The 17,781-nt window shown below is 39.4% G+C and overlaps 1 long non-coding RNA gene across 1 annotated transcript in view; it reads left to right on the forward strand.

Annotated features, from left to right (window-relative positions):
• Positions 1-17,781, forward strand: part of LOC134761011 (uncharacterized) — a 231,232-nt gene that overhangs the window by 66,442 nt on the left and 147,009 nt on the right. The window lies entirely within an intron of this gene.

Raw genomic sequence — 17,781 nt, forward strand, 5'->3', positions numbered from 1 at the left:
AACAGGTGAAAAAAAATTACCTAGGTATAAATTTAACCAAAGAGAAGAAAGATCTCTTCAGTGAAAACTATAAGTCACTGATGAAAGAAATTGAAGAGGACACCAAAAATTGAAAGCTATCCTATGATCATGGATTGGAAGAATTAATACTGTTAAAATGTCCATACTACCCAAAGAAAACTACATATTTAATGCAATCCCTATCAAAATAACAATAATATTCTTCACAGAAATAGAAAAAACAATCCTAAAATGTATACGAAATCAGAAGAGACCCCAAATAGACAAAGCAATTTGAGCAAAAAGAACAAAGCTGTAGGCACCACACACAAAATATACTACAAAGCTATAGTAACCAAAACAGCATGGTACTGGCATAAAAACAGATACATAGCCCAACTGAACAGAATAGAGAACCCAGAAATAAATTTACATATTTACAGCCAAATGATTTTTGAAAAAGGCACCAAGGACATACAATGGAGAAAGGACAGTTTCTTCAATAAGTGGGGCTGGGGAAACTGGATACTCATACGCAGAAGAATGAAACTAGATCTTTATTTCTCACCATTACAAAAATCAACTTGATGTGATTAAAGACTTAAATGTAAGACCCCAAACCATGAAACTATAAGAAGAAAATATAAAGAAAGTGCGTCAGGACATTGGTCTAGGCCAAGACTTTCTAGATGAGATCTCAAAAGCACAGGCACCAAAAGCAAAAATAGACAAATGGGGTTATATGAAACTAAAATGCTTCTTCATGGCAAAGGAAACAACAAAGTGAAGAGACAACCTACAGGATGGGAGAAAATACTTACAAACTATCCATCCAACAAGGGATTAATATCCAGAATGTATAAGGAACTCAAATAACTCAACAACAAAAAGATAAATAATCCAATTTTAAAACAGACAAATGATATGAATAGATATTTCTCAAAGAAGACATACAAATGGCAAAAAATATATGAAAAAAATGCCCAACATCACTAATTATCATGGAAATGTGAATCAACAACACAATGAGATATCATAGCATCCCAGTTAAAATGACTATTATGAAAACATCAAAGTTTATAAGTGCTGGTGATGAAGAAAAAGCAGAAGTCTTATACACCACTGATGGGAATGTAAACTAGTACAACCATTATGGAAAACAGTATGGAAGTTACTCAAGCAACTAAAAATATAAATACCATATCATCCAGCAATTCTACCACTGGGCATATATCCAAAGGAAAGGCTATCAGTATATCAAAAACATATCTGCCCCTCCATGTTTATTGCAGCACTATTTATAATAATCAAGATATGGAATCAACCTAGTTGCCCATCAATAGAACAATGAACAAATAAAATGTGGTATGTGTACACTGGAATATTATCCAACTGTAAAAAAGAATGAAATCTTGTCATTTGTGGTAACATGGATGAGCCTGAAGGACATTACGTTAAGTGAAATAAACTAGGCACAGAAAGAGAAATACCACGTGTTCTAACATATGTGGGAGCCAAAAAGGGTTGATTTCATAGACGTATAGAGTGAAATAGTAGTTACAAGAAGCTGGAAAGTGTAGGGGGATAAGTAGGTGTAGGGAGGGCTTGATTAATGGGTTCAAAATAGCAGTTAGATAGGAGGAGAAGTTCTAGTGTTCTGTAGCACAGCAGGGTGACTACAGTTAACAATAATTTACTCTATATTTCAGAATAGCTAGAAGAGAATTTTTAATGTTTTCACACAAAGAAATAGTATTTGAGGCTGAGCGCAGTGGCTCACGCCTGTAATCCCAACACTTTGGGAGGCCGAGGCAGGCAGATCACCTGAGGTCAGGAGTTCGAGACCAACCTGACCAACATGGAGAAACCCTATCTCTACTAAAAATACAAAATTAGCCAGGCCTGGTGGTTCATGCCTGTAATCTCAGCTACTCAGGAGGCTGAGGCAGGAGAATCGCTTGAACCCAGGAGGCGGAGGCTACTGTGAGCTGAGATCGCACCATTGCACTCCAGCCTGGGCAACAAGAGTGAAACTCCATCTCAAAAAAAAAAAAAAAAGAAATAGTATTTGAGATAATGAATATGTCAATTATCCTAGTTGTATTATTACACATTATCTGTATGTATTAAAATATCACATACTCCACAAATATATATATTATTAAGTATCATCTTAAAATTAAAAATGAAAAATTATGACCCAATTATATGCTATCTAGAAAAAACTTCAAACATAGCAATCTAAGTAGGTTGAAATTAAAAGGATGGAAAAAGATATTATGAAAACATTTATCAAAAGAAGCAGAAATCGCTTCTTCAATTCTATTAATATCTGATAGAGTATTTATCAGATATTAATATCTGATAAAATAGCCTTCAGGGCAAAGAAAATTACCAGAGACAAAAAAAGAATGTTACATAATAATAAAAGAGTCAGCCCACAAAGAAGACATAGCAATTCTAAATGTGCATCCACCAAACAACATAGCTGCAATATGTGAGCAAGAAACTGATAGAACTGAAAGGACTAACAGACAAATCTACAATTATAGTTGGAAACTTCAACACCTCCTCTGTCAGCATTTAATAGATCACTAGACCAAAAATCAGCAGAGATATGGAAGAATTCAGCAACAATCAGTTAATAAGATCTAATTGACATGTGTAGAACACTCCACCCATTAACAGTAGAATACACATTCTTTTTAAGCACCTATGGAATATATACCAAGATACATCATATTGTGGAAGATGAAACAAGCTTTAACAATTTTAAGATAATTGAAACAATACATAGTTTATTTTCTGGCCACAATGGAATAAAACTAAGAATCAATAACAGAAGGATAACAGGAAAATCTCCAAACACTTAGAGACTAACCAACTTGCTTCTAAATAATTCATGGGTCAAAGAGGAAGTCTCAAGGGAATTTTTTTAAAACACTAAATAAAAATGAAAACACAACACATCAAAATTTGTATATCACAGCTAAAACAGTGCTGAGAAGAAAATTTATAGAACTAAATACTTAATTTAGAAAACAAGAAAACTCTAAACAATTTAATCTCCCAAATGTAAAAAATGAAGAGCAAAACAACCCAGAGCAAACAGAAACGGAGAAATAATATAGATAACAGTAGAAATCAGTGAACTAAAAAACACTGATGAAATAAACCAAAAAAATTTTAAATAAAAGAGGAGAGAGATCATGCTCATGAATTGAAAAACTAAATAGTAAAAATGTCAGTACTCTCCAAAGTTATATGCGTGTTTAATTCATGTTTAATGAATTTAAATATGTTTAATGTTTCTTTTTAATTTTATTATTATACTTTAAGTTTCAGGGTACATGTGCATAATGTGCAGGTTTGTTACATATGTATACATGTGCCATATTGGTGTGCTGCACCCATTAACTCATCATTTAGCATTAGGTATATCTCCTAATGCTATCCCTCCCCCCTCCCCTACCCCACAACAGTCCCCAGAGTGTGATGTTCCCCTTCCTGTGTCCATGTGTTCTCATTGTTCAATTCCCACCTATAAGTGAGAACATGCGGTGTTTGGTTTTTTGTCCTTGCAATAGTTTGTTGAGAATGATGGTTTCCAGCTTCATCCATGTCCCTACAAAGGACATGAAGTCATCATTTTTTATGGCTGCATAGTATTCCATGATGTACATGTGCCACATTTTCTTAACCCAGTCTATCCTTGTTGGACATTTGGGTTGGCTCCAAGTCTTTGCTATTCTAACTGGTGTGAGATGGTATCTCATTGTGGTTTTGATTTGCATTTCTCTGATGGCCAGTGATGATGAGCATTTTTTCATGTGTTTTTTGGCTGCATAAATGTCTTCTTTTGAGAAGTGTCTGTTCATATCTTTCGCCCACTTTTTGATGGGGTTGTTTGTTTTTTTCTTGTAAATTTGTTGGAGTTCATTGTAGATTCTGGATATTAGCCCTTTGTCAGATGAGTAGGTTGCAAAAATTTTCTCCCATTTTGTAGGTTGCCTGTTCACTCTGATGGTAGTTTCTTTTGCTGTGTGGAAGCTCTTTAGTTTAATTAGATCCCATTTGTCAATTTTGGCTTTTGTTGCCATTGCTTTTGCTGTTTTAGACATGAAGTCCTTACCCATGCCTATGTCCTGAATGGTATTGCCTAAGTTTTCTTCTAGGGTTTTTATGGTATTAAGTCTAATATGTAAGTATATAATCCATCTTGAATTAATTTTTGTATAAGGTGTAAGGAAGGGATCCAGTTTCAGCTTTCTACATATGGCTAGCCAGTTTTCCCGGCACCATTTATTAAATAAGGAATCCTTTCCCCATTGCTTGTTTTTGTCAGGTTTGTCAAAGATCAGATAGTTGTAGATATGTGGCATTATTTCTGAGGGCTCTGTTCTGTTCCATTGGTCTATATGTCTGTTTTGGTACCAGTACCATGCTGTTTTGGTTACTGTAGCCTTGTAGTATAGTTTGAAGTCAGGTAGAGTGATGTCTCCAGCTTTTTTCTTTTGGCTTAGGATTCACTTGGCGATGCGGGCTCTTTTTTGGTTCCATATGAACTTTAAAGTAGTTTTTTCCAATTCTGTGAAGAAAGTCACTGGTAGCTTGATGGGGATGGCATTGAATCTATAAATTACCTTGGGCAGTATGGCCATTTTCACGATATTGATTCTTCCTACCCATGAGCATGGAATGTTCTTCCATTTGCTTGTATCCTCTTTTATTTCATTGAGCAGTGGTTTGTAGTTCTCCTTGAAGAGGTCCTTCACATCCCTTGTAAGTTGGATTCCTAGGTATTTTATTCTCTTTGAAGCAATTGTGAATGGGAGTTCACTCATGATTTGGCTCCCTGTTTGTCTGGTATTGGTGTATAAGAATACTTGTGATTTTTGTACATTGATTTTGTATCCTGAGACTTTGCTGAAGTTGCCTATCAGCTTAAGGAGATTTTGGGCTGAGACAATCGGGTTTTCTAGATGTACAATCATGTCATCTGCAAACAGGGACAATTTGACTTCCTCTTTTCCTAATTGAATGCCCTGTATTTCCTTCTGCCTGATTGTCCTGGCCAGAACTTCTAACACTATGTTGAATAGGAGTCATGAGAGAGGGCATCCCTGTCTTGTGCCAGTTTTCAGAGGGAATGCTTCCAGTGTTTGCCCATTCAGTATGATATTGGCTGTGGGTTTGTCACACATAGCTCTTATTATTTTGAGATCTGTCCCATCAATACCTAATTCATTGAGAGTTTTTAGCATGAAGTGTTGTTGAATTTTGTCAAAGGCCTTTTCTGCATCTATTGAGGTAATCGTGTGGTTTTTGTCTTTGGTTCTGTTTATATGCTGGATTACGTTTATTGATTTTCATATGTTGAACCAGCCTTGCATCCCAGGGATGAAGCCCACTTGATCATGGTGGATAAGCTTTTTGATGTGCTGCTGGATTCGGTTTGCCCATATTTTATTGAGGATTTTTGCATCGACGTTCATCAAGGATATTGGTCTAAAATTCGCTTTTTTTGTTGTGTCTATGCCAGGCTTTGGTATCAGGATGATGCTGGCCTCATAAAATGAGTTAGGGAGGATTCCCTCTTTTTCTATTGATTGGAATAGTTTCAGAAGGAAAGGTACCAGCTCCTCCTTGTACCTCTGGTAGAATTCGGCTTGAATCCATCTGGTCCTGGACTTTTTTTGGTTGGTAAACTATTAATTATTGCCTCAATTTCAGAGCCTGTTATTGGTCTATTCAGAGATTCAACTTCCTCCTGGTTTAGTCTTGGGAGGGTGTATGTGTCGAGGAATTTATCCATTTCTTCTAGATTTTCTAGTTTATTCATGTAGAGGTGTGTGTAGTATTCTCTGATGGTGGTTTGTATTTCTGTGGGATCAGTGGTGATATCCCCTTTGTCATTTTTATTGCGTCTATTTGATTCTTCTCCCTTTTCTTCTTTATTAGTCTTGCTAGTAGTCTATCAATTTTGTTGATCTTTTCAAAAAACCAGCTCCTGGATTCATTGATTTTTTTGAAGGGTTTTTTGTGTCTCTATTTCCTTCAATTCTGCTCTGATCTTAGTTATTTCTTGCCTTCTGCTAGCTTTTGAATGTGTTTGCTCTTGCTTCTCTAGTTCTTTTAATTGTGACGTTAGGGTGTCAATTTTAGATCTTTCTTGCTTTCTCTTGTGGGCATTTAGTGCTATTAATTTCCCTCTACACACTGCTTTGAATGTGTCCCAGAGATTCTGATATGTTGTGTCTTTGTTCTCATTGGTTTCAAAGAACATTTTTATTTCTGCCTTCATTTCGTTATGTACCCAGTAGTCATTCAGGAGCAGGTTGTTCAGTTACCATGTAGTTGAGCGGTTTTGAGTGAGTTTCTGAATCCTGAGTTCTAGTTTGGTTGCACTGTGGTCTGAGAGACAGTTTGTTATAATTTCCGTTCTTTTACATTTGCTGAGGAGTGCTTTACTTCCAAGTATGTGGTCAATTTTGGAATAGGTGTGGTGTGGTGCTGAAAAGAATGTATATTCTGTTGAATTGGGGTGGAGAGTTCTGTAGATGTCTATTAGGTCTGCATGGTGCAGAGCTGAGTTCATTTCCTGGGTATCCTTGTTAACTTTCTGTCTCGTTGATCTGTCCACTGTTGACAGTGGGGTGTTCAAGTCTCCCATTATTATTGTGTGGGAGCCTAAGTCTCTTTGTAGGTCACTCAGGACTTGCTTTATGAATCTGGGTGCTCCTGTATTGGGTGCTTATATATTTAGGATAGTTAGCTCTTCTTATTGAATTGATCCCTTTACCATTATGTAATGGCCTTCTTTGTCTCTTTTGATCTTTGTTGGTTTAAAGTCTGTTTCATCAGAGACTAGGATTGCAACCCCTGCCTTTTTTTGTTTTCCCTTTGCTTGGTAGATCTTCCTCCATCCCTTTATTTTGAGCCTGTGTGTGTCTCTGCACGTGAGATGTGTTTCCTGAATATAGCACACTGATGGGTCTTGACTCTTTATCCAGTTTACCAGTCTGTGTCTTTCAATTGGAGCATTTAGCCCATTTACATTTAAGGTTGATATTGTTATGTATGAATTTGATCCTCTCATTATGATGTTAGCTGGTTATTTTGCTCATTAGTTGATGCAGTTTCTTCCTAGCCTTGATGGTCTTTACAATTTGGCATGTTTTTGCAGTGGCTGGTACAGGTTGTTCCTTTCCATGTATAGTGCTTCCTTCAGGAGCTCTTTTAGGGCAGCCCTGGTGATGACAAAATCTCTCAGCATTTGCTTGTCTGTAAAGTATTTTATTTCTCCTTCACTTATGAAGCTTAGTTTGGCTGGATATGAAATTCTGGGTTGAAAATTCTTTTCTTTAAGAATGTTGAATATTGGCCCCCACTCTCTTCTGGCTTGTAGACTTTCTGCCTAGAGATCAGCTGTTTGTCTGATGGGCTTCCCTTTGTGGGTAACCCAGCCTTTCTCTCTGGCTGCCCTTAACATTTTTCCTTCATTTTAACTTTGGTGAATCTGACAATTATGTGTCTTGGAGTTGCTCTTCTTGAGGAGTATCTTTGTGGCATTCTCTGTATTTCCTGAATCTGAATGTTGGCCTGCCTTGCTAGATTGGAGAAGTTCTCCTGGATAATATCCTGCAGAGTGTTTTCCAACTTGGTTCCATTCTCCCTTGCACTTTCAGGTACACCAATCAGACATAGATTTGGTCTTTTCACATAGTCCCATATTTCTTGGAGGCTTTGTTCATTTCTTTTTATTCTTTTTTCTCTAAACTTCTCTTCTCGCTTCATTTCGTTCATTTCATCTTCCATCACTGATACCCTTTCTTCCAGTTGATCGCATCAGCTACTGAGGCTTGTGCATCCATCATGTAGTTCTCATGCCGTGGTTTTCATCTCCATCACGTCCTTTAAGGACTTCTCTGCATTGGTTATTCTAGTTAGCCATTCGTCTAATTTTTTTTCAAGGTTTTTAACTTCTTTGCCATTGGTTCGAACTTCCCCCTTTAGCTCAGAGTAGTTTGATCATCTGAAGCCTTCTTCTCTCAACTTGTCAAAGTCACTCTCCATCCAGCTTTGTTCCGTTGCTGGTGAGGAGCTGCATTCCTTTGGAGAAGGAGAGGCACTCTGATTTTTAGAGTTTCCGGTTTTTCTGCTCTGTTTTTTCCCCATCTTTGTGGTTTTATCTACTTTGGTCTTTGAAGATGGTGATGTACAGATGGGTTTTTGGTGTGGATGTCCTTTCTGTTTGTTAGTTTTCCTTCTAACAGTCAGGACCCTCAGCTGCAGGTCTGTTGGAGTTTGCTGGAGGTCCACTCCAGACCCTGTTTGCCTGGGTATCAGCAGCGGTGGCTGCAGAACCGTGGATATCGGTGAACCTCAAATGCTGCTGCCTGATGGTTCCTCTGGAAGTTTTGTCTCAGAGGAGTACCCAGCCATGTGAGGTGTCAGTCTGCCCCTCCTGGGGGGTGCCTCCCAGTTAGGCTACTCAGGGGTCAGGGATCCACTTGAGGAGGCAGTCTGCTTGTTCTCAGATCTCCAGCTGTGTGCTGGGAGAACCACTGCTCTCTTCAAAGCTGTAAGACAGGGACATTTAAGTCTGCAGAGGTTACTGCTGCCTTTTGTTTGTCTGTGCCCTGCCCCCAGAGGTGAAGCCTACAGAGGCAGGCAGGCCTCCTTGAGCTGTGTTGGGCTTCACCCTGTTGGAGTTTCCCAGCCACTTTGTTTACCTACTCAAGCATCAGCAATGGTGGGCGCCCCTCCCCCAGCCTCTCTGCCCTCTTGCAGTTTGATCTCAGACTGCTGTGCTAGCAATGAGCAAGGATCCGTGGGTGTAGGACCCTCCGGGCCAGGTGTGGGATATCATCTCCTGGTGTGCCGTTTGTTAAGCCCACTGGAAAAGCACAGTGTTAGGGTGGGAGTGACCCAATTTTTCAGGTGCCGTCTGTCACCCCTTTCTTTGACTAGGAAAGGGAATTTTCTGACCCCTTGCGCTTCCCGGGTGAGGCGATGCCTTGCCCTGCTTCACCTCACGCACGGTGCGCTGCACCCACTGTCCTGCACCCACTGTCCGGCACTCCCCAGTGAGATGAACCTGGTACCTCAGTTGTAAATGCAGAAATCACCCATCTTCTGCCTCGCTTACACTGGGAGCTGTAGACTGGAGCTGTTCCTATTCGGCCATCTTGGCTCCACCTCTGTTTAATGTTAATTTTGATTCAAAATCCCAACAAGATTTCTTATAGATATAGGCAATATTACTCTAATATTTACATGAAAAGGCAAAGGAGCTAGAATATCCAAAACAATTTTGAGAAGGTAGAATACAGTAGGAGGTATCAGTCTACTCAATTTCAAAACTTATTATATAGATATAGGAATCAAGACTGGTAGTATTCATAAAGGAATAAACATATAGATCGATGGAACAGAATAGAGAACGCAGAAATAGATCCATATAAGTACAACTTGATCGTTTTTAAGAAAGATCTAAATGCAATTCAATGTAGGAGCAATAGTCTTGTCAACAAATGGTACTGGAGCAATTGAATATCCACAGACAAAAAACAAAAAAAAAACCTTGATGTAAACCACACACATTAAGCAAAAGTTTATTTAAAATGGATCACAGACTTAAACGTAAAATGTAAAACTGTAAAACTTTCATAATAGAAGCATAAAGGAAAATCTTCAATATCTAGGACTAGGCAAAATGTTTTTAGATTGAACACTGAAAGCATAATATATAAAAGGAAAATATTGATAAATTGAGCTTCATCAAAATTTTTAACTTTCTTTCTTCAAAAGACTCTCTTAAAATAATGAAAATACAAGGTATGGATTTGGAGAAAATACTTGCAATCTACATATCCACTAAATGACTGGCATCTCGAATATATTAAAAATGCTAAAAACATACAATTCAATTAGAAAATGGGCAAAATATATGCAAAGAAACTTTATTGAAGAATATATACAAATGTCAGATAAGCCCATAAAACAGTGGTCAGCATCATTCTCCATAAGGAAAACACAAAACCACAACAAAATATCACAACATACCTATGAGAATCAGCAAAATAAAAAATAGTGCCGAAATCAAATGCTGTTGAAGATATAGAGAAATTGAGTCACACATAAACTACTGGAGGGAATGTAAAATGTTACTGCTACCTGGAAAACAGCAGGTTTTTTAGAAACTAAACATATAACTGCCATTGACCCAGCAATTGTACTCCAGGGCTTTTATCCCAGAATAATCAAAACTTATGTTGACACTAAAACCTGTGCATGAATGTTTATAGCATTCTTATTCACAGTAAAAATCCCAAACTGGAAATAACCCCAATGTCCTTCAATGGTTTAAACAAATTATGGTATATCCATATCATACCAGCAATTAAAAGGAATTAACTATCAACACACAGAACTTGGATGACTCCCCAGAGAATTATGCTGAGTGGAAGAGAAAAAAAAAGCCAATCTCAAAAGGTTACAAATTGTATGACTCCATTTCTAAAACATTCATAAAATGACAAAATGATAGAAATGGAGAAGAGATTAGTAGTTGCCAGGAAACAGCAAAGAAGGAAGTGAGGCTAGAAAAAGGACAATGTGAGGGATCCTTGTAGTGATGTAAGTATTCTGCATCTAGACTGTATCAATGTCAGTATCCTGCTTTTTTGTACTGATGTTTTGCAAGATGTTGCCAGTGGAGGAAACTGGGCAAAGGGTACTAAAAGAACTCTGTATTATTTCTTACAACTACATGTGAATCTATAATTATTTCAAAATAAAAGTTTGAAACAACAATAAACACAATAGACACTGCACATCAAAATATTAATAGAACTTTTATTGCTTGTTTTCCTAAGTTACTTTTACTAAATAATTTCTCTGAACTGAGTTGGTCAGTGAAGACATCTGGTTTCTTCCAGACTTGCTGCATTTCTCTCCACCACTCTGTCCTCACCCTAGACCCTTTCAGGAAAAAGTTACCTGGGCACTTTCAGCCTTCACCTGCTCAGTAGGCCTGGTCAGACTTCCAGACTCAGTTCTCAGAGCCTTCTTCCCTTTTCATACAGCACTGGAGGGCATTCTGGAGGCCACCTCTCTACTAAAATTAAGGGTAATTAAGGAAACAGACATAATCCAGTTTCATTCATTTGAAATGGTGAAGCAGTCAGCAGTCATACATCCTCAATAGACATGAAATACAACAAATAGAGAAGTATTAATTTAGCAGAGAAGGATATGGAAGACTAGTAAAATTAAGAGAAAATGGAAAAGCAGTAATAATTTATTAAAAACTGTTGTTTGGTGAGGTATCAATGTCTGGGGCTCACCATTAGAGTGGAGAACCTTCAGCAGCATCTACACAGAGCAGCCATTTGTGGCTGGAAGGGGTGGGCTCCATGAAATGTGCCTTATATTCCTTGGGTGTCTGGTTGCCGCCTCCTGAAGTTAGCCTTTCATAGCACCATGGACCTTATATCCCTTCCTAAATTGTTTCAGATTCATTTTGCTGTAAGTGTGAGACCCATTTCATGCAAGATTTTATTGAAATCTTACTGGTACACAACTAGCCATTTACTGGTAGATTTAGTGGGCAGATTTTCTCAACCACAGCACAAAGTCAGCTTTGAATGGCTGGAAAGATAACTCCAAGTGAGTTTTAATATATTATTATATTAGTGTTTATTGCCAGTGTTTTGTTTGTAAAAATTAAATAGGTTTCCCAAAGCACATACCTTTTGACTCCACTCCATTAACAGAGGCTTAATTATTTACATGTGTCTAAAGTTTGATGTTACAAAAAGGAATTTTTATATATTTTTAAATACTAAGATGTAATATCAACTGATGATAATTTCAATACATACACAAATTATTTATTGACCTAATACCTGTATTTCCTTATAAAGCCAAACTGATTTATAATAGATGCTATACCTTGACCTTGTTATCATCATAATTTGTTTTTATTGTTAGAAAAACCTATATATCACATGACATGTGTAAGAAAGGGAGGAGGGAAGAAGCTGATTTATTTGCTCTCCAACAAATCATATTCACCTTCTTCCTTGGAGGCCACTTGACCTCTGCAAACCCATATGTTATCCATCTCTCTGTCCTCCAAGCATGTGGTCACTGGTTGTGGGTGGGTTCTACACTCTGGGTTTGTTTTGATAAATGAAGAGCTGGCTCAAATACCATGTGTGACCCGACTGAGACTGAGTCTCAGGTTTCTGACATGTGAGACTGCCATGGAGGTTTTGTTGAGTGTAGAGAGAAATGGCCACAAATTTGAAGAAGTTGTCTATCTCTAGAGCTGGTGTTATTCAGTAATGTTGGGCAGATTTTGTTTTCTGAAGGGTGAAGAATAATGGAGATGGGATTATTCTTGAATGCTGCTGATTCTTTGGAGTTTGCTGAGTTGCTTTAGGAAATAAGAAATGAATCGGAGGCCCAGGTAGTTCCTCACTGCCTCCAGGACCCAGCAACACTGGGTCACCCTAGGGAGCAATGACAAAAAGAACATCAGGGACGATATCCCTGGCCTGGACTCTGGTCACCTAAGAAGGGGCACCCTTGACAGTGACAATGAAAGAGAGAAAAATGTAGCAGATTCTACCTGATGAGGATCCTAGCTGGAGATGTTCTCAGATCATTTTGTGAACACACAGGAGAGAGCAATTAGGGAAATTCAGAGAAAATTTTAGGGCATTTGGAAAGGTAGAAGCAACACATTACTCAGAATTAGGATCCTGGACTTTTGGGAGTTAAACATAAACATGACCCCATTTTATCATCACTGACTGAGGAGGCTTACTAATTTGGTATATGACTATATGTGCATTTATTACTTTTTACTAACTACAGTATTTCCAGAACTTTACATGCAGTAACTTGGTTCTTAAAAAAGCCTTGCCAGGGCTGGGCGCGGTGGCTCACATCTGTAATCCTAGCACTTTGGGAGGCCGAGGCAGGCGGATCACGAGGTCAGGAGATCGAGACCATCCTGGTTAACACGGTGAAACCCCGTCTCTACTAAAAATACAAAAATTAGCCAGGCATGGTTGTGGGCACCTGTAGTCCCAGCTACTTGGGAGGCTGAGGCAGGAGAATGGTGAGAACCCCGGAGGCGGAGCTTGCAGTGAGCCGAGATCACGCCACTGCACTCCAGCCTGGGTGACAGAGCGAGACTCCGTCTCAAAAAGAAAGCCTTGCCAGGCAGATATTGTCCCCATTTGACTTATAGGATTAGTGAGGCTCAGAGTGTTGAGTAATTTGCACAATGTCACTCAACTGCTTGAATGGTAGGTGCGTCTGTTCTCAAAGGCTGGGCTACATTTCCTCACTAGCTGTATCCCCGATTTCCAATCCTGGGCTTGATTCCAAAGGATACAGGGGTCCTGTGGAAGGATAGGCATGCTACACCTTGAATCCCACTTACAAGTTCACCTGAGGGATGGCTCTTGACCATGACTGGGCCAGTCATCACACCTCATTCTGTAGGGAGAAGGGGTAGAGCACATGGATAGAGGGAAGGAGGAGGGGTTTCCTGAGGGCAATTGTGTTCTGGCCCAACAAATCCACACTGTCCACTATATCTCCCTATCTGAGGAAGCAATGTATCACTTGGGGGTGGGAGATCAAATGGGTGAGGAAGATTGCATCACACAGAACAGAAGCTTCCAGGGCTTGCCTCACAAATGATTCATTGCAGTTATCTCCAGAGCCTGAACCCCTGGGATCCAGGCCATCATCTCCCTGACAGGAACAGATAACAAACTTGTTTCTCCCCACACCTGATACCTGAAACCAATCTTAAACTGCCCACCTCTTCCCTGGAAAACAGTCCTCATAGATGAGTAACAAGATTGCCAACTCCAAGGGCACCAATTCTAATCTGTCTTTTCAGGTCAACCCAGACAGATTTCTTTCTCTGAAAATTGATTTCTTCAAACAATTATATAGCAAGCATTTGCCATTCCCTTAAAAGATGGACACAATAACAGAAAAGAAGCTAGAACATACTATCCATATAATTTTTATACCCCCTGTTGCAGACTGAGACAGAGATTAGGCTGGGTGACAATGCAGTGTGTGTCACCCACATAGAAGTGGCAAAAATTATTTAGCTTGAAATAAACAGTTACCATGTATAATTAAAACTTTCAAAGAGTTGTCCATTGATCGAAAAACATTCTCCCCTGCTCTTGTTTCCAGCTGTATGTGGAGCTGATTGGCTCATTTAGGGACAATATGCCTTTGATATTTGAGTCCGTCGTTCACTTTAACTTTAAACAGACAGGCTGGGGAGAGGAAGCTGGGCTGGTGATGTGCTAATTCTTGTTTGTGATTTACCCCCAAGGAACTATAAGAAACCTGCAACTTATTGTACATTAACAACTGAAACTGGAGACAACCACATCTGATTTGTTGGTTGGTCCTCCCCCACACTTCCCTCTGCTTTTTTAAAAAAACACAGCAACCCAAAATGCTTAAGCTAGATAGTTTGATTTAAATGGTTAATTTATCAGGGATAAAAGGTTGGAGGATAAATTGCTCCAGAGAGAAAGGTTGAGTCATTTTGCAAGATGAGTTATAAGCATCAGTAAATAAAAGCAATTTTTTTAGCCTATTATGGAATTTCTCAAAGACATTGTGTAAAGAATGTGTGGTACAGCTTTTAAAATGCATTCAAGTTTTGCAGTTGGAGGGCCAAGTGGCTGTGAACCACTGGAGTAGTCTGTCTGGTACCGGTTTTGGTCTCTCACGGAGGCCCATGGTCCTGAGGAAGGAGATGGGGTGTGGGTTGGTTTGAGGTAGGAAGCAATCAGCTTAATAAGGGGCCCCTTTGTCCATTAAAAATATATTTTATGATTGCATTGGTGTGAAGAAAAATATATTAATATTATATATGAAAACATTTTAAACTCTCCCTCTCACTCCTCCTCTCCCCTTCCCTCTTCTCTGCTTCCCTCTTCCCCCACCCTGCCCCTCTGTTTCCACCTGCTTTCCTGTCCATTCCTTTCCTTGTTTCTGGCTTTGTCTATCCACAACACTCTCCATAGTCTCTTATCCCGGCCACTGCAACGTCTCGCCTGCTGTTTTTCTGACTCACCTTTGAAATATTCCTTTGACTTTAATTAAACTCAAGGGCCTGGAAAGCTCATTCAATCCTGTCTTTAAAAAAAAATAGACAAGCATAATTTCCAGGCCGTTTTCTTCATTTTCAGTTCCTACACTTTTTTCAGCTCTCAACGACTGTAATCTCTTCTTTCACACAATACTTTCTTTCCCATAGTCAACCAACTTGGCCTCATGTCAATTGAGCATTGATTTTTTTTTTTAAGAAAATGCTACGAATAAAGAGTCTAGCACAATGAAAAGGATCCAGTGGCAATTGGAATGAATGGCCCTACATTTTCAGGCCTTCTGAAAATGATTTTTCATTTACAAGATGCTTTTGACTCTAGTCCAGACCAAAACAAAGAAGGGTCAAATTTTCCTGAGAATCACAACGTAGTGACGCTGGGGATTTATCGAGAAAATCTTTCATGATGAGATTTCCAGTTCATATTTCCAGGTGTGGAAAGTGTTTTCCCAGAAGTTTAATGAGAGCACCAACAGGGTAGGTACTTGCCTGATTCAAACAGGTAAATAGATTTGTGGTCTTCCCATCACACGTGGGTTTTATTGATTCTACCGCTGTTAGTTACATGGGATTAAGATGATGTTGAAATGAACTCACTATGCTCAGGTCCTAGAGAGAAAATCCATGACTCACATGGATGAGTCTTAGTGAATGAGCTTGGCTAGAGGATTGTGTGTCTCTTGGGAACTTCAAAGCTCAGAAAAGAAGCTGTTTCTTAAAACTAGGCCGTAAAACCATTTATGAAAACTCTGGCCATGATTTCAGAGCATATGAGAGGATGGTGAGGAAATGAGAAACCAAATGAAATGCCAAGGAAAGAAGTTACCATTTTCTGAGCTTCCACTGTGTTCTGGACACATCGCAGACAACATCTCATTTCATCCCTCTCAGGAGACCCAGCAGGAAAGTATTCTCTGTGAGCAACCCCACTGCAACCACCACCCACTTAACAGGTGAGGAAACGAAGGTGGAGAGTCTAAACAACTTGCCCAAGTTTACATACAGTTGCTGTATAAACCCTTTTGTGATTCTTTTGCCTTTGAAGAAACCATTCTTCCAGCATCTCTTCTTGGAGACTTAAGAGTAGAAGCTGTTTATATTAGACCTTCCAGAAAAGTGACGTTTTTATTTAAAAAGAAAATATTAGCATGTTGTTGGAAGCTCCAAGTCTCCTATGGTAGGACAGGAATCCCACTGGGGGTGAGGGACTTGGGGGCTGGGGAGACTAGGCATGCACCAGTGAGGAGCCGGCCATCAGCCATCTGCTCTGGGCACTTTATGTGGTTCCTTCACCCTTCCGGGCACCAAATTACAACTGTCACAGCAAAGTCCTTCAGGGTGATGTGATACAAAGATGACATTCCCATTTATCACTCCTTAAATGAAAATAAACAGAGGGAAATTATTAAATATTGCAATATCGCATATGTCGTGTCTAATTTAGGATTCACCACAGACTAAAATCATCACTGTTTACAAAGACACTGTCTGAGTGCTGGGTACTTTCAACGAGATTCCTTACGTGCAAGGAAAGCACAATACGCATGTTTTCTATTTGAATGCCAAACTCAGAGAGGTTACCTTATTAAAAACCCTAGTTCCCTTGTTTATATAAATGCCAGGTGTTTTTAGAAAATATCATAGTTCATAAATACTGCATCCCCTCAGATCATCTCCTCCTCAGCCTCTGTCTTCAACGTGGTACCAGGAAAAGTGTCAGAACTTGCAAAACCACTTTGAATCCACAAATAAAGTGTGGGTATCAAAAAAAAATTCAATGCATAAACCCCTGGGAATAATGGAGACAAGCCAAAGAAATGGGCTTGTCTTTTTAGGAGCTCCCAGAAAGGAGGAAAATCCTCCAGAGAGGCTCCTAACTGGGTGGAAAAAGGCTCAAAATGGAACCAAAGTTTAATTGCCTCTCTAGGAGCCAAGCCAGGCCTGGAGGGAAAATGGGAGACAGGTCTTTGATTCAGCGCATCTGTACCGAAGGGGCCTGCCTCACCATGTGCAGGCCAGCATGATCCTCCCTCTCCAGAATGTGTTCGCACTTTCTGTGTCCTTCCTCAATACACACTAATGCACCTGTGGGGTGGGGAAGGGGCTCTCTTTTACAGACAAGCTTGGGCCCCAAGAAGGAAATTACATAACAATAAAGTCATTCTGGGTTTGTCTCATTAACCTATAAATTAAGCCTGATCCTGTAGGCCAGAGTGGAAAGGAGTTTGCAGATATTTTGAACGCCCATCTAGTCCAGTGGTTCTCAAAGTATGGTCCCTGGACCAGCAGCAGCATCAACAACATCTGGGAATTTGTTAGAAGTGCAAATTCTCAGGCCCCACCTCAGGCCCATTGTATCAGAAGGTCTTGGTGAGGGCCTAGCATCCTGTGCCGTAACATGTCCTCCAAAGGATGCTGGTGCTGATGTGGGTGTGCATGCTGTATTTTCAAAATCATTGGCCTGGTTTACTAGGTAATGGTAACCCCCAGGGCTATGCCTTCCTGATTTTATGCTGCTGATAATTGAATGCTTACTATCCTTGAATTTAATTTAAGCATTCCCACAACTTTTGTGATTGGTACTAATATTTTTCCCATTTTACAAATGAGGA

The sequence above is a fragment of the Pongo abelii genome, chromosome 2 (assembly GCF_028885655.2).
Source record: "Pongo abelii isolate AG06213 chromosome 2, NHGRI_mPonAbe1-v2.0_pri, whole genome shotgun sequence".
In the NCBI taxonomy this organism is placed as follows: Eukaryota; Metazoa; Chordata; class Mammalia; order Primates; family Hominidae; genus Pongo; species Pongo abelii.